This window comes from Globicephala melas, chromosome 15 (assembly GCF_963455315.2).
Source record: "Globicephala melas chromosome 15, mGloMel1.2, whole genome shotgun sequence".
Taxonomy (NCBI): Eukaryota; Metazoa; Chordata; class Mammalia; order Artiodactyla; family Delphinidae; genus Globicephala; species Globicephala melas.
In genome coordinates, this window is record NC_083328.1 from 59,160,082 (window position 1) to 59,170,602 (window position 10,521).

Sequence of the window (10,521 nt, forward strand, 5' to 3'; positions counted from 1 at the left end):
TACTTTATTTAATCAGTTCACGTATAATAGACATTTAGATTGCATCTGAGGTTTGGTTAGGCTGAACAAGACTGCAGTAAATAACCTTGAATGTGTTCATTTCACGTGTGTCCAAACACATCCATAGAATAAGTTTTCAGAAGTGGGATCATTGGTATGACCTTATATGTTTATGTGTTTAATGATTAGTGGCATATCTCCCCTCTTAGAATGGCAGCTCCAAGAGGAAACGGACTCTGTTCTATTCACTGCTATTTTCCCAACACTAGGAACCATCAGACTATGTTAGGCACTCAATACATATGTGTTCAATAAATGAATGAATGACCAGTGCCCTCTGGTTGTGGACTTGACTGTCTCAAGCATGTACGGACCACTCACTGCGTGCTAGGTGCTGTGCGTCATCTTGCCAATCCTCCAAACTCCCCTGTGAGGTAGGGACTGTTTGGACGCCCCCACTTTACAGATGAGAGTCTTGAGGCCCAGAGAGGGAACACAACTAGGCTGGTCACACAGCTAGCCAATGACAAAGCCACAGTTCCTACCCAGTGAGTTAGTCAGACTCTGGAGCTACCAACAACCTCACCTGCTGCTCTCAATACATCTCTTCTCTCCCCACACACAACTCAGTCTTCCAGCGCCACATGGCCCCTTCATCTCGACTCATCTACCTTCCTGGTCCTAGCCTCTTCTTCTCAGCCTTGCCCCCAGCCAAAGGCGCTGGCTCTCCACCCTCAGCCAACACAGGACAGGACCAAGGAGAGGCACTGTCATTTCCATACAGCTGTCCCCGGGAGCCAGGCCCTGCCCAAGCCCCCCCATTTTTCCTGAAAAAACTGAATTATCTTGGCCATTTGGGGGGCACCTCTCGGCACAGGCCGGGCTGCCTGGGCAGGGCCTGGCTGAGCTATTATCCTACATTATCTCACTCCCCTGCTCCTGAAAAGAACCAGTGACTGCTCGGCCCCCTCAGCCCTCCCCTGCCCGCTCCTGTCTTTTACACTTAATTACCTCACTCATTACCCCGCAGCCTGCAGAGGCCGGACCACAACTGGGGCATGAGTAATCCCCACATCACACACCCAGCCAGCCGGCCAGCAAGGAGCAAATTGCTCACACAGCCCATAAATAAAGGAACAGGGCCCGCTCAGGCCTTTGCAGCAAAAGGACCTTCGTGGAGGCTGCCGTGAGGGGAAGGCATCGGCCCCAGCTTCCCAGTTGGCCTTTGCCAGCCCTGGTGAGATGGTCCCTACCTCCTCCACCTCCCCCACCCCAGACGGTGACCTTGAACTTCTCCAGGCCACTGAAGTCACAGCTCAGTGCCACTGACAGATGGGGCAGCAGGGGTCCTCACCCCTTCCTCACCACAGCCGGGGAACTGTCCAAGCACGGCTTCCAGGCTTCCTGCATGAACCTTCCAACCATCTCTCACCACTTCCACCTCCACACTGAATGCCTGGCAAGTCCCCTGTGTCCTCTTTCTTCCCCAGCTCCTTTGCATATGCTGCCACCCCCCTTCCTGAGCACCCACAGACCTTGTTAATTCCTACGCATCTGAGAGATCACTTCCTCCGGAGAGACTTCCCTGATCCCTCCGGGCTGGGTGAGGGACATCATGGACTTTCTCCCATCAAAGCATCAAGTCTTTACGTTGTCATTGTCTTTGCTTGTGTCTTGTGAAGGGAGGACTGAGCCTCACACACATCCCTTTGCCTACTGCCCAGCCCAGGTCCTGGCACATTACCAGGCCACTTATTAGGCACTAAGTAAATGTGAGTGAGTGAATGAATGAATAAGTGAATGAATGAGGTGACGACTGGTAAGCTGCCTGTGCTGGATGAAGGGGTTTGGGCCCCCTTTCCCCTGTGCCACAGGCCTCCTACCTCCCAGGCTGTTGGCTCCTGCAGTCCAGGGCCTCTGAGCTCACAAGGGAGGATGATCTGGGACCTCTCTGTGGCTAAAACTTCCCTCCAACCTCTAGGAGGTCAGGCTCAGACCCCTTCCCTCGCATCACCGTGGGAAACACCAACTTCTCCGCTCTGTCACGAGGTAGCCCAGCCGTGGCCCGGAAGTCAGCAGCATCACCTTTTCTCCTTCACTTCCTACATCACCTCCCACCACCTCTACTGGTCCTTCACCTCCTGCAGCACCTGACGGTGGACGACCCAGGAGCTGGCTGTGTGGTCAGCTTCTCCTGGCCTGAAGGACTTCATCTCACCCTCTGCTCCCCTCACAGACCCAGGATAAGGGAGGGAACTTGGAAAGGTGGCAGACAGGCAGCTCATAAAACCTGATGGGCCGGAGTTCCCAGAACTCTTTGATATCTGATGAAGCCTATGGACCCTTTCTCAGAATAATGTTTTTAAATTCATAAAATAAAATATATAGTATTACAAAGGAAACCAATTATATTGAAACAATTATCAAAATATTAAAAACAAATCTGCATTACAGTAATACATGTGCTTCTTTATTATATATTATAACACAAGATTTAGCAAATAACTTGTAATTTTCGAGTCATTATGAGCATATACGGTATTTCAAGATATCTGGAACATCTGTAATGTGACAAGAAAATATCTGTGATTTCTATTAGTGACAATTTACAGGTCCTGCTAATGCCACTATGGTCTGTGGCCTGCATTCATCATTGAAGGAGTGATAAATTTCAGAAAGAGGCTAGTGAAATTAAAGGTGCAATCCTTTTCCTATCCAAGTTAATGGTGGGCCTCCTGAATTCTTTCTATGGTTAGAAGCACCTGTGATGGGGAATGACAAGTACATCTCAAATAAATTAGCACTTCCCTTCCCATATCCTGGCAGACAGCATTAATCAATTACAGCAGTCTTTCACACTGAGCCCAAGCTCAGTTCTAGAATCTATCTCAACACTATGCTTTGGGCTATGGCTACCAACCAAAGTGGGCTCTTGAGCTGTAATCAACTTGCCATTCCTGGGGGCGGGGAAGGGGACAATGCCATCGTCAGCATAAGATTAAAGGAGAAGGGGTAGTAAAATGAGGTTTAGCAACAGTACAGGGAAGGGGCATAAAAACAGAACACTCGATCATAGCTTAATGTATGTCACCAGGGCAAACAGTCACCAAAAAGCTTATGAAATATCTGGACAAGTTATTAGAAGTCCAATATCTAGAGTGAAGAGATGACAGTCCCTTTCTGCTCAGCTCTGCTCATATATTTCTGGAGCTCTGTGTTCCGTTCTGGGCGCTACACTTTCAGAAAAACATCAGAAAACTGGAACAGGGTTCGGGGAAGTAACCACGGATGCGCAGATGTGTGGAAACCATATCCTGTACCACTTATCTGTTCAGACCATGAACATGTAACTGAGACTTTCCTCTGAGTCACGTTGTGCTAGGAGCTGGGAACACCAGTGTGAGCAGCCCCAGGCCCCTGTCCTTGGAGTGAGGACAGTGGAAAGAACTGGGTGTCTGCATACCCGCGAGGGGCCATCCTGCACCAGAAGGTTGGAATCTGTGGTATTCCACTCAGTCTGAGAAAAATATTACTGCTGGAGTTTCCAGACAATGGCATGGGCTGCTGAGTCATCAAGGATCCACGGCAGCAAACGTGCTTGAAGAATCTCCGAGAGGCACAGACATCGGGATGGAGGCTTCATACGCAAAAACAAAACAAAACAAAATTAGGTCAAAGGCCTGGCCAGAGCGAGACATCCCTGCTAATGGGGCCTCAAGGCCAGAGCTCATGCTGCCGACACCAGCCCCGGATGCTGACACCTGGACCTTTGTCCCTGCTGCTTCTGGACACTCAGTGTAGAGGCTGCCACACTCGAGCCAGCACGGCATGGGGTTAGGCTGGGCCACATGACTGCCCCAGCTGCAGAGGAAGCGGGAGATCAGTATGGACTCTCTAGTGGGAGGAGGGGACTCATCAGGCAAGGGTGTTGGAAGGTTCTGGGCAGTTGAAAGGAAGGTCACCTGTCCACTCCAGCCACCAAGGACCGGGTGCTTCTTCTGCGTCTGGCTCTATGCTTGGCACTTTCCTTGGATTGTCTCTGTTAAGCATCTCCTCTCTCCTGAGTGTGTGCTGTGCTTGTCAGTGCCCATTTTACAGATAAGAAAAGCGAGCCTCAGAGAATCCAAGTCATTTGCCCTGTTCTTTTAACTGCTTCACAGAGGTGGGCCAACTGGGGCAGGGGTAATCATTATCACTTCGAAGCCGACCTGGGCAAGTGGGCTCTAAGTTCCACCAGTCCTGGGATCTCTAGGATTCCAGACTGCACCTGCCACAGCAACGCTAGCGTGGATTACCTGTGTCCCAACCAAGCATCTGCTGCATCCTGGACTCTATACAAACGTCATCTCCTCAGAGAGGTCTTCCTTAACCACCCCAACTAAAACAGCCCCACCCCATTCTATCTCTGCCCCATGTCACTTGTCTCCCTGGCATTTTGTAGACAGGAAGCTGGCCTACCTATGTATTTATTATCTGTCGGCACAGTAGGATGGACGTGAGCTGCATGACGGCAGGTCTTTGTCCTGTTCACTGCTGCGTCCCCAGCTCTGAGCACAGTACCTGGCACAGAGTAGGTGCTCAGTAAGTATCTGCAGACTCACTGGTTGTGAGCCTTGGGGCAATTTCTTAACTTCTCTGTACCCATGTGGTCCTTTATAAAATGGGTATCGTCATACTGTCTACCTCCACAAGTGGTCATGAAGATTCCATGAGTTCATGCCGTATCACAGCCAAGCAGACCTTTTAATGAGCCCCTACTGTACGCCAGGCCAGTGGGATTTCCCTGCAGAGCCTTGACTGTTAGAGCAATAGGAATCAGAGAGGAGACGCTCCTTTGGGCTGAAAGGTCCAAGAGGTCAATGGGAAGAGAGTGGACTCCAAGCTCAAAATGGCTGACGTTACTGAGCACCAACTGTGTGTGAACTGGCGTCCTAAACACCTCTCTCAATTCCCACCTGCTCTGTGAGGGACGTACCATTAGTATCGGCATCCCCGTTTGACAACTGAAGAAACTGAGGTACAAAGAAGATAGGTAAGTTGCCCAGGGTAGGTAACTCATCAGTAAGTAGCAGAGGAGGGATCTGAAGCCAGGCCATCCATGCTTTTAACCCCTCTGCTCCCCTACCTCTCTACAGCTGGGGTGAGAAAGAGGGGAGGCTGGGAAGGTGTGCACTGGGGGCATGTGGGGGTTCTGACTCCTCAGGAGTTTGTCCACTCATCTGGGGTCAGGCACAGGTGAATACTGACAACCTCCTGCTTCCATGCACCTGGGCCACCTCTTGGCTTTTTCCTGAATCTGATGGGTCCCAGCTGGTATATGAGCAGAGGCAGGAGCAGGGGGCAGAGCTGGGGGTGCAGAGGGGGGTTGATTCCTCTGCGCCAGGAGCCCTGGGAGCCAGGAAATGCCAACTCTGCAGCTTCCTCAGCCACCTCAGCATCTGTCAGGGATGGTTCTCAGCTTGGCTGGTGGGTAGGAGAGGGAGGCAGGAGAGGCCACGGTGGGGTGAGGGAGCCAGCCTCGATCTGGCAGGCAGGAGCCTGAAAGTTCCAAAGAAGGCACTTGCCTGTTCTGTGCCTCAGTTCCCCCAACTGACAAACAGGGATGGGCAGGGAATGATGCTGATATCCTGAAGGCTGTTCAAGTACAGCGTCTATGTATCGAGGGCTAATTATGCTCCAGGCCTCATAGAGCCCTATTTAGTAGGTGCTATCATTGCCTCAGTTTATAGAGGTGACACAGGCACAGAGAGGTGAAGTGACTTGCCTGAGTTTATACAGCTTGAAGAGGCACAGCTGGGATTAAAACTTGGCTCAGCGTGACCCAGGCCCAAACTCTGAACTACCTCACTTGCTTGAACGTGAAAGGCTGTTTAGCCACTCCATCCCTGAGCCATGCTGGGGGCTTGGCCCAAGTCCCCCTGACTCAGCAGGGAGCCCAGCGATCAGATTCCTGCAACCAGTCCTTTCTAGAGGTTTCAGGGAGCTGCTTAACGGGTGACCTTGTCAGGGTTCAGGAACTTGGAAGGAAAGACACTTTTACGCGGGAAGGTCAAGGACTGTGGTAGTCAGGGAAGGGACTCAGTTATCCCCCGAAGCAGAGGAAAACCTTGAGGGTTGACAAATTAACTTAAGCTCAGGCCAAAGAGAACCAAGGTGAGTGGGGGGGGGGTCACAAGGAGGTTTTACACTCATTAGTTTATTCATTTATTCAAGATATACATTTATTGAGCACTTATTATTTGCCCAGCACTGTGTAGGTGCTAACGTGTGGCAGTGAATGGAGCAGATATGGGCCCCCACCCCCCACATAAGGGGCATTCAGCCCTGGGGGAGCGGGGGAGGGAGACCCCCTTTGGCACCTTTTCCCCTCTTAGAAAGAGGGATTATATGGTTTAAGGTCGTGGTTTGAATCCTGACACCTAGCTGGGTCTCCTTGAGCAAGTCACCTTACCTCTCTGAGCTTTGGTTTCCTCATCTGTAAAATGCGGAGAGCAGCAGGCCCCACCTCGAAGGTTGTTGTGATGGTTAAATGAGGTAATCCACATAAAGGGTTGGATTCGGCTCCTGGCACATAGTAAGTGCTCAATAAATGTCAGCTAGTATTATTATCATCTGGGACTTTAGTTAATTAATTAATTTATTTTTTTTATTTTTGGCTGTGTCGGGTCTTAGTCGCAGCACACGGGATCTTTTCTTTGCGGCGCCTGGGCCTCTCTCTAGTTGTGGCACGGGCTACAGAGCACGTGGGCTCTGTAGTTTGCGGCACACAGGCTCTCTCGTTGAGGCGCGCGAATTCAATAGTTGTGGCGCACAGGCTTAGTTGTCCCGCGGCCTGTGGGATCTTAGTTCCCTGACCAGATATGGAACCCGCATCCCCTGCATTGGAAGGTGGATTCTTTACCATGGGACCACCAGGGAAGTCCCTCATCTGAGACTTCAGAACATGCTCTTTCCCACCACATATCATCTCTGTCCTGGGCTAGATCTTGGAGTCAAGCAGGGGACCGATGGGAGGAGGGGTTAACTAGGCAAAGAGGGAAGGAAAGCGTGCTCTTGGCAGCAGAAACAGTATATGCAAAGGCCTTGAGGTGGGAGGCTTTGAGGGAACAGAGCAGAAGCTCCGGCAGGGTCTGGAACTCTGACACACCCCCAACCGGCCCCTTCCTGAAGTCTGTCGAGGCTCTAAGTTCCTGAGCCAATGAGGAGGGATCATGGAACGGTTGCCAGAAATCGTGGCCAGGACCCTTGCAGCTGGAGAGGAGGCAGGGTGGCAGAGTGGTGAGAGCACAGCCTCTGGCGCAGACTGTCTGGGTTGGACCCATGGCTCAACACCTACTGGCTGTAGAACCTTGAACAGGTTTCTTAACCTCTCTGGGATCGGTTTCCTCTCCTGAAAATGGGGCTGACAGTACTGTCGAGTCAGAAGGCGAGTGTGAGGACTAACTAAGGCGATATTTGTAAGGTGTGTAGATGAGTACCTGGCGTGCAGCCCAGAGCTGTAAGTGTTTATTAAATGAAGAAAGAAAAACATGTGGTGGCTGTGGGGAGGTGCCTGCCACTCTGACTGCAGTCCCCGACAGCCTCCCACTGCAGCACCCTCTCAATGGGCCACAGTGTCTGAGCTGAGGCCACCCCCTTCCAGGACGCCCCGCTGATGACTGGGCACGGTGGGGGACCAGGGCCTGGACGTTCTGCCCAGCATGAGACTCCTTTGCAGGAAATCTTGGGGCTGGAGCTCCCTGTGGGCTTGGCCAATCCTCCTTCAAGCTGCACCACGGCCTGGGGCTCCTCTTCCCCAATCTCCCTGTCTCCCACCTCTCCTTTCACAGGTGTCAGACCTGCACCCTGGTCTGAAGGCACACCTCTTTTTCTTGCCGGTGTTGTCCCCAGTAAATCTCCCGCACTTCCGTCTCTGTTTTCAAATCTGCTTCCGAGGACCAAAATGACCAGAGAGAGAACACAGCAGCTGTCAGGTTCCAGAGGCCCCCCACAGGGCCTCGGGCAAGTGGTCTCTGAGTTGTGGCGTACAGAGCCGTGAAGAGTCAGTTTCAGGCTTTTCCTACCCTCTTTCCTTTGGCTCAGAAGAGGAGGGCCTGGGGAAATACACTGGAGAAACAGGCAGAGTAAGTGAAGCTTACCAGAGAAAGAGCCCCATCAGCGCGGAGTGGATGCATTTGCGGCCACTCTCCTCCTTGGAATTCATACAGAATCCATTATCGGCTCTGGACAGCAGCTCAGGGACCGTCTTGTCCCATGCCCATTCAACAGACCAGAAAGCTGGAGCCCAGAAGAGGGAGCAGAGATAGCAGAGGCGAGCCTAGAATCAGTCTCCTGACTCCCAGAGCAGTGCTTCCTCCTAACACTATGGAGCAAAGCCTGCACATGTGATGTCTGGTCCCCTCTTTACAGATATGCAGAGTGAGGTTCAGGGCGGCTCCGCCAACGACCTGGGGTTACACGGCACTGAGATTCACACCCAGACACTAGTAGCTGCCCTCCTTAGTGATGGGCAGGGCAGGGTTGAAATCTGAGGGATATCAGAGCAGACTAGGGAGGGCCGAGCCTGCAGCTCTCACCAGCTAAACGCATTATGCCAAGACCGGGACTCCCGGGGAAGCAGGCAGCGGGCCACATAGATGTCAGACCCTCCCCAACTCCTCCGCACAGTAACCATATGGCCTTGAGCCAGTCATCACCCCAGTCTGTCGATCGGGCTGATAACAGAGCTTTCTCCCATGAGGTCATGGTGAGGCTTAGGTGAATGACGAAATGTAAACAAAAAATAGTCAACAATGATCAAGTCAGGTTACTCTGTGTCAGGCACTGCTCTAAACACTTTGCAGATACATTATCATTTAATCATCACTGCAACATTGGAGACAGTTCCTATTAAAATCTCCATGTTACGGACGAGGAAAGGGAGGCACAGAGAATCACAGAGCTGGGAAACGGCAGAGCATGGATTTGAACTGAAAACAGGCTGATTCCAAATCCCTCTATCGAAAGCCCCTGGCAAGGCCAGCTTCTGTGAAGGGTAGACGTTTAGAACAGTGCCAGGCATGCGGAGCCACTGTTGATATAATAATAATTATTGTTGTCGTTGGGGAAATTTGCCATCGGCAATGCTATAAAGTCAGAAGAATGAATATCCTGACATGTTTTACGAAACTTTATCATTTCTCCTCTTCAGAAGTAAGGGAGTCATTTAGTAAGTACTCAAGATAAATGTTTCTTGAACTGAAACATTTTATGGTCTTTAGGAAAACACAAAAAGAAGGTGGGGAAACACCCATAGTTCCACCACCGTTCTTTCACTTTTCTGTGCATGTTCATTTTTACTTTGGTCCATAGTTGTAAACAGGCTGTGAGAGATTTCAAGATTCTGCATCTTTCACCGAATATAATTCCATGAGCTCTTCCCCCAGATGATAATTTTTAATGGCTGCAGAATATTCCATCCAGGGGATGTCTTCTTCACACCCCTCCTCACTGTCTCCAACTTGGGGGTTTTATTCCAGTCTATGATGGTACAGCAAGCATCCCTGGGGAAAAAATTCTTTCCTTATTTGATGTGACTTGGAAAAATGAATTCCTAACAGTGGACTTTCTGAAACCAGTGAGCCGGTGTTGGGGGAGGTTTGGGAGATAGAAGGCCCTCCATGGCGTCCTAGTGCTGAAGCCATGTCAGAAGTTGTGTATTTCATCCATGCTTAAGGACATCCGACCCCGTAGGTATTTTTGAACTTCACCTTCTGGGCTGAGGGTTTCTTCTTATCTGCTAAAGGTGCTGATACCGCCTACCAGCTGGAGGTCAGAGACTTGGCATCTGACCTTCAACCTGACACTAGTGAGCTATGGGACCTTGGATACATCACCTCCATCTGTCAGTTCAAGGGGGGATTACCTCTCCACCCTGCCCACCTGGCGAGGGAGAGTCCAGCCCCAGTTCTGTCCCTAGGTCACTGTGGACCCTCAGTGTCCTGTGCAGCTCTCTGGGCTCAGTTTTATCATCTTATGGAAGAGGTAGGAAGGATAGAATCATCGAGCAGGTAGAGGAGTGGAGCTCATGGGCACTGACTTGTCTTATTTACCCCACTGGACTAGGCACCCCTAGGGGACAGAGATCCCAGTACCCAGAACAAACTCAAAAATATGACTACACCACGAATAACTATCAACAACTTCCTCTATGTGAGCAGTGAAAAGTTAATTCTCCAACCAATATGTCCACCTTTTAAGGCTGACTCTCACCCCACAGTCATTCACTCATGATTTATTGAGCACCTTCTGGGTTCTGGCCCTGCCAACTTCCTGACCTCATCTCCTTCCACTCCTTGCTGTTCCCGAACTGGCCCAAGCTCATTTTGCCTCAGAGCCTTTGAACTTGTGAAGCCTCTGCCTGAAGCACTCTTTCCCTGGCTCCTCCCATGGCTGGCTCCATCTCATTACTCACGTCTCTGCTTAGATGTCACCTCTTCCAGGTGACCCTTGCTGGCCACCCTGTCTAGGTACCAGCACTCT

The 10,521-nt window shown here is 51.0% G+C and overlaps 1 long non-coding RNA gene across 1 annotated transcript in view; it reads right to left on the reverse strand.

The window, feature by feature from the left end:
• Positions 1-2,470: 2,470 nt before the first annotated feature.
• LOC132593497 (uncharacterized) overlaps positions 2,471-10,521 on the reverse strand; it is a 33,938-nt gene continuing 25,887 nt past the window's right edge. Inside the window, exons 2-3 of the long non-coding RNA XR_009559103.1 lie at positions 7,863-8,106; positions 2,471-3,637 (exon numbers count right to left, since the gene is read on the reverse strand). This is a non-coding gene — a long non-coding RNA (uncharacterized lncRNA). The remainder of the gene's footprint in view (positions 3,638-7,862; positions 8,107-10,521) is intronic.